Consider the following 6000-nt stretch of genomic DNA (forward strand, 5'->3'; position numbering starts at 1 on the left):
TACACAAGAAATAAAGGAAGAGGTACAGCTGTTCATGAAGAAGCAGAGTGTAATCTTGACTTGCTCTAAGAATAGGCCAAGCTGCTTCCTCCAGTTTGTATGCAAATTTATTACTGAAGACAATGGATGTATTTGATGGAAGAAATTCAGCTTAGAATTGGAATCTCTCAAGGGACCACTGGAATCAAAGAAGATCTTAAGCAGCCCTTTTCTTTCTAAAAATTTTTAAGTGACAAATATTTACACACTTATCAAAGTGATCCTTGTATCCACTGAGTACTTAGTTACAGATGCTAGAAAACAGAACATCACTGCCAAGGGAGACAATAAGGTCAAACAATCTCCACTTATCCTTTAAAACTCGACTACCAATTCCCAAAGCACTCATGAAAGTCTGCAAGATAATCCATAGTGAGGTACCAGACATCCCCAGCATTGATACCAGAACTATCAATTGCACTGAGAGCCAGCAAAACTGCTTATTGTACTGACCAGCAGTCTCAAAGTATATTTTCTTATTGATGAAGACAACACACAGTTTGAATACAAACTTCTACAGCACACAGTCTTAAAGATCCTATTTTCAGTTAAGCAACGAATAGTAATTGTAAAGGTTCAGATCTTTAATTAAAAAAAAAAAAATAGATCACCATAGTTGCAGGGTATGGAATTGAAGAAAATATGTAGCTTAAGATTTTTCTTCTATTTCTTTAACACCTGAAATTGTGTAAGTGAACTACACTGTTCAGCTTGTATCATCTTTTGAAAATAATCAAAAGCTGGCCTTCTTTACTCTTCAGTGCTACAGCATCAGGTAGGAACATGTTACCACAGGATACATCAGGAGATGTTGGCCAGTGTGTGGTTCCTGAACAGGACCACACCATACACACAAACTGAGGATGCTGGAGAGCCTGTAGGCCAGCTGTAAGGATGGGGCAGCCTGCTGTGAGCAACAAGCTCTCACTGCTCTGCCCAGAGATTCAGAATACTTCCAACTCAATCTCGCATTTTGGTGGAACAGGACAATCCACAGGAAACCATCCACATCTCCTATCTGCAGAGTTTCCCCTCCACCCATTCCCAGACTGTCTGGAGCACATAGAAGAAGAAAGAATGACACAAAGGCTGAATACCCATGAATGAAGATCTTGATAACATGTTCAAAATGGCTACCTGCGATTCCAAGAACTGTTTTAACCTTATGCTGCATTCTATAGGATGGGACAGATGTATGTGGTCACATATTCAGAGCAGGTTCAATCGACTTTAGGGATCTCCAGCTATGACTGCTTTGATGATGGATATCGGTTTTCTTGTTTGTTTGTTTTTTTACTTTAATACTAAAAACTTTTCAGGCTTTAGACATTCCCTGCCCTTCTCCAGCTAGCAGCATTTCCTCTTTAAAAGACTGTGCTAAGGGTCACTCAGACTTTACAGGAATTGGGAAGCCCTGAAAGCAACAAAGCCCAGATTTAGGGAAGTCTTTGTCCTTATTTTTAAAAGACTGCTTACTCCACACTACTCATTTAAAGGCTCTGACCTCCTAAGGTTTGCAACAAACAAACAGTTTTAGGCTGTACTCAAAGGTTTCTGAGTGCAGACAACAAGTTTATAATGAAAATAGGTTCCCTGAAGAATTAATCTGAAGTACGATCTATTTATTGCACTCAGAACAGCAGTGCTTAAAAAAAGCTAACAGCCCACACAAGGGCTGCAGGTCGTTCAGCATCATTTATATATCTGAATGGAAAAATAAAGAGGATGCCTTCATTCGGGCTGGCCAAATTCTCACTATACCAGATGTATCCACGACTTGCTATTGACCAAGACTGTCCTTATCAGGAGAGGGAGAATAGGGTTTACTTCCAAGAGGATTATATATACATACTCCTCCTTTTCCCCCACATTCCAAGCTAAACCTATTGCAATGCATTTGATCAGATGAGGACTGGGCATGTGTTCCCTAGCACAGAGGCATTAATGAGTCTGTCACTCTGGTGTAGGATTACTGTATTCAGACCCAGGGAATGAAAGCTGTTGGATGACTGCTACTGAGGTTCTGCTCAAAGTATTGCTAGAGCAATAGACTTGATAGCTAGAAGGGCAAGGTAGAATCTGTGACCTGTATTTTATTCTTGGCTACACATACCAGATCAGTAAGTAGCATGCTTCCTGCTTCACCATGCAAAGAGGGAGTATTTCTCAGAATTGTTCCTATTTGAAAGAGGGCCAAAACATAAACATTTCCCAGACATGGGCCACGCTTTTAGCTCTGGTGGTTAGCAATAGAGAGGTAGCAAGATAATCCTGTGAGCCTAAGTCAGCCAGAAAACAGCAAATTATGTTGACCCGGAAGCCACTGCAGTGCTGTTTATTCTAGTCCAAACTTGGTGTGAGTTGTAAAAGGGAAAGAACACTGACTGCACCTTCACCAAGAAGGCTTGTCAGAATGGTGGGCTGCTATTATGTGCAGAACTTGGTACACCAGAACCGTACACACCGCATTCAATCTTTATCCAGCTGGGATGCATGCAGCTGTAGATAACTCAGAGGTAACATGCTTATAATAGCATTAAACAAGATTATTTAAAAAAAAAAAAAAAAGCAAACAAGATTTACATGCGTTGCACAGCTCTCACAGCATTGGGAAGTACAGCTGTGTTCTTCACCTGCCTGTGCATTAGCAATTTTACCAGCTATCCGTATGACTGCAGAAGTGTTCACAAATCAACTACAGCTGAATAGGAAAAGGCATGAAAAATTTTCAATTCTTTAAAAGATAATTGCTTCCCCCCCCCCACGCCGAGCACCACATTAATGAGATGATACTATTTAGTTATAATAATCTGCATATATACTTACATCACAAAAGATTCAGCTAAAAAGCATTAGAATCACTACTGGTCATATTTTACCCATAAGCAACAAAGACTAGAGGTTCTGTTGTTCCTGTTTGCTTTGTTTATTCTCCTCCTCCCAGGTAGGTTCTTCCATAAAAGAAAAGCCCCCATTCTAGCAAATTCTTGTAGGAGAGCTCAGCAACAGCATGACTGATCAGAAACTAATTTAAAATACACTGATTTATAAATCCATTCTACATCAGTACCTTGTCAAGCAGAAAGGAAGCAGAAGACTCAGGACTTAATAGTGTACCACAGAAACAAGCTGCATTCCACCCATGTCAAGTGCCCCTCTTAATTAGAAATCCTTTTGCATGAAGGCCCAAAGACTTAGAGCACATAAAATCTTCAGATTAACAGAGTTTAACAGTGAGTCCAGTCAAGCTGCAAGTCCTGTAAGGGATTCTTTACCTTCTGAGCAGAGCAAGAGCTCCTGGCAACTGTTAGAAGCAGGAATGAGGCAATTTTCTAGTCCTGTGCTGCAAACACAGAATATCTCAAGACTACTGTAGTAAGAAAAGTGTTGTACCCACTGATGATAAACGAGGGGCTCTGGAGTCCAAGAAAAGGGATTCTGCAAAACCAGTTTTGCCATGCAACATGTGGGGTAGCAAAACCTTTCACAGCTATAAATATACAAGTGGTATTCTATATTAGCACCAAATGAAAGTTCTTTGAATTCTTAGATGCACTTTGAACTTCCATAGCAAAAATCACATCCTGTGCCAGTCAAACTCAATTGGGAGTTATACTCCCTCCTGTTTCTCAAATTGAAACCACAAACCACAGAGCCCTCAAAATAAGCTTCTGAGAAAGTGCCTGCATAGAGCAGAAGTACATAGTGAGAAAAAAAAAAAATCACACAAGCACAGAGCTCAGAAAATGTAAGAATATTACTTACCTCGGCATAGTCCCATGTCCTCAGCTAAGAAGGCCTTGAATGTTCATTTAAACGGATATATCTGGTTGTGCTGCATCACATTTTCCTTGAAAGCTCTAACAACTTATTTCATCTCACACACATGATGGCACTGCAAATTAAAATGGATTTTATGAGCACTGAGATCACAGCAACCAAAGCCACATAAAGATACACAGATGGACACAATTTACTGTATGATACCATAGAGTTTCTAAATGCCATTCATTTACTCCTCCATGATGAACAGGAAGGGTTAATACACAGAACTCCACACTACATTACTTAAACTCTCCACAACACAAACTGCTATGCTAAAGGGCATTCAACGTGACAGCAACACCTATTTTGGTTAGTTTTGAAAGAGTCAAGTTCCTCACTGGTATTCAACTGTTGTTCCAACTCAAACTGTTAGGGGATGAACAATGAAGCAGTTCCCCTGCTTTCTCTCTGCTACAAGAGAAAAAAGTAAAATACGAAGACCTTTTGGCATTATTTTGGTTAAGATGCCATTGTTTCACTACTGAATTATCAGTCTGTTTGCTATTTGAGTCATCACCTTCAGAGTTTGTACTGGCCAGAGCCTGAAACAGTCAGCCAGTGATGAAATCAGGTACTGCTTTAAGATAATTCAAGTGATTATTTCCACAAGATTGAAGCTATGTACATTAATAGCTCATTAATATCCTGTGCAGGCCAATCTCTGTTGTTTTATCTTCTTGTAGGAACTGATTAAACATTCACAACATAGACCAATGCCTGGGTATCCATAGTAGAGTTGAATAAAAGAAATAACCCTCTACAACTGTGGGAGATGAGGACATCAGTGAAAAATCAAACACTGTACTCATGCTTGCAGCACTTTATGCAGTCTTTGAGTAGTCAGCCCATGCTTCTTATCAAAATTCCCCGGAACAAATATCTTCAAAATAAAACAAACAAAGCAATCGATAATACCAAGTCCAGCTACAGTTGGATGCCATTAATTGCTAGGCAAGTAATATCACCATATTAAATTATTATGCCAACAGTATAGCCTCAAAAAAAAAAAAGTAACCTTCCAGTCTCAATCTTCCTTGCAAATTATTTCCATACATTTGTTCTGCAGAGAGCTATCTGATACAGTGATACAACTACTGGTACAGGGTCAAAGATACAGAAAGCATTCTTATCCTCAGCTTATCCTAGCCAGCACCAACAGTAAGTTTAGGAAATCAGAAGACCACTTGGTAAAACACAGTTAAGCCAAAAAAAAAAGAAGAAAAAAAGAGCAAAGTTTACTGAAGTGATTTTCACTTTGTGGCTTGAAGTCCTTGGGGGCTCTTAATTACCACTAAGAGATCAAAAGGAAACCTTTGAAAGAAATAATCCTGCTCTCAAGGCATTTAATTCCACAATACCTTGGGCAGTAAGATCTATAGAAATATTTACAGCAGTTCAGTAAGTGCACATATGCTCAAGTGAAGTCATATGCAACTTCACATCCAAACCAGGTCTAGCAGTTTGAAATCTAATGCTCTTCAGAGCTGCAAAACAGCCAAGAAGGTTACCAAAAAGCTCCCTATCAATCTATGACTTCACATGAATTCTGTGGCCCTTCCTTTGCTCCTGACTTTAAACAGTCTCCTTCTTAATCTTCTAGGTAAAGAGAACAGTGTTCCCCTGTGTCCCTAACCCATTTATTTGACCATTTTTCCTCCTGTACCTTATTGGATCTGAAAAATATTCTTTCTCCTCCCAAGTCGTGGGAATTTATACACGCTCACACAAATATGCAAGAAAACAAGGGCAGGCTCCTTTTGATTTCTTTCAACTGAATAGACAGATGTAGGTGTAAGAAAAATACAATGAGAGAAGTACTTTATTTTACCATGCATTTGTCAGTTCCAGTCAGTATTATATCTTTAGATGTGCCTATTATTCTACCAGTTATTACAAATGACATGAAATAAATGAATATGCTGCATCAGTTTTACAGACTATAGAGTTCAGGATCTGTAGTACCAGTGCAATTCAAACATGTTGAGAAAAGCTATTTAGACAGAAATTATAACCATCTTTTCTCTTTTGCTGATGAAATACAGCCTTCCTACCCAAAAAAAAAAAAGAAAAAAAGAAAAAAAGTAGGTCCTAAAAAAGGTAGCTTCCCCTTTTGCCTTCTAGAGCATTAAAGAAAAA

The 6000-nt window shown here is 39.0% G+C and overlaps 1 protein-coding gene across 1 annotated transcript in view; it reads right to left on the reverse strand.

Moving 5' to 3' along the window:
- The window catches only part of PLEK (pleckstrin), a 53279-nt gene that overhangs the window by 46965 nt on the left and 314 nt on the right, over positions 1-6000 (reverse strand). Inside the window, exon 2 of the mRNA XM_010706438.3 lies at positions 3805-3934. The gene's annotated coding sequence lies outside the window, so the exon portion shown is untranslated. The remainder of the gene's footprint in view (positions 1-3804; positions 3935-6000) is intronic.

This window comes from Meleagris gallopavo, chromosome 2 (assembly GCF_000146605.3).
Source record: "Meleagris gallopavo isolate NT-WF06-2002-E0010 breed Aviagen turkey brand Nicholas breeding stock chromosome 2, Turkey_5.1, whole genome shotgun sequence".
In the NCBI taxonomy this organism is placed as follows: domain Eukaryota; kingdom Metazoa; phylum Chordata; class Aves; order Galliformes; family Phasianidae; genus Meleagris; species Meleagris gallopavo.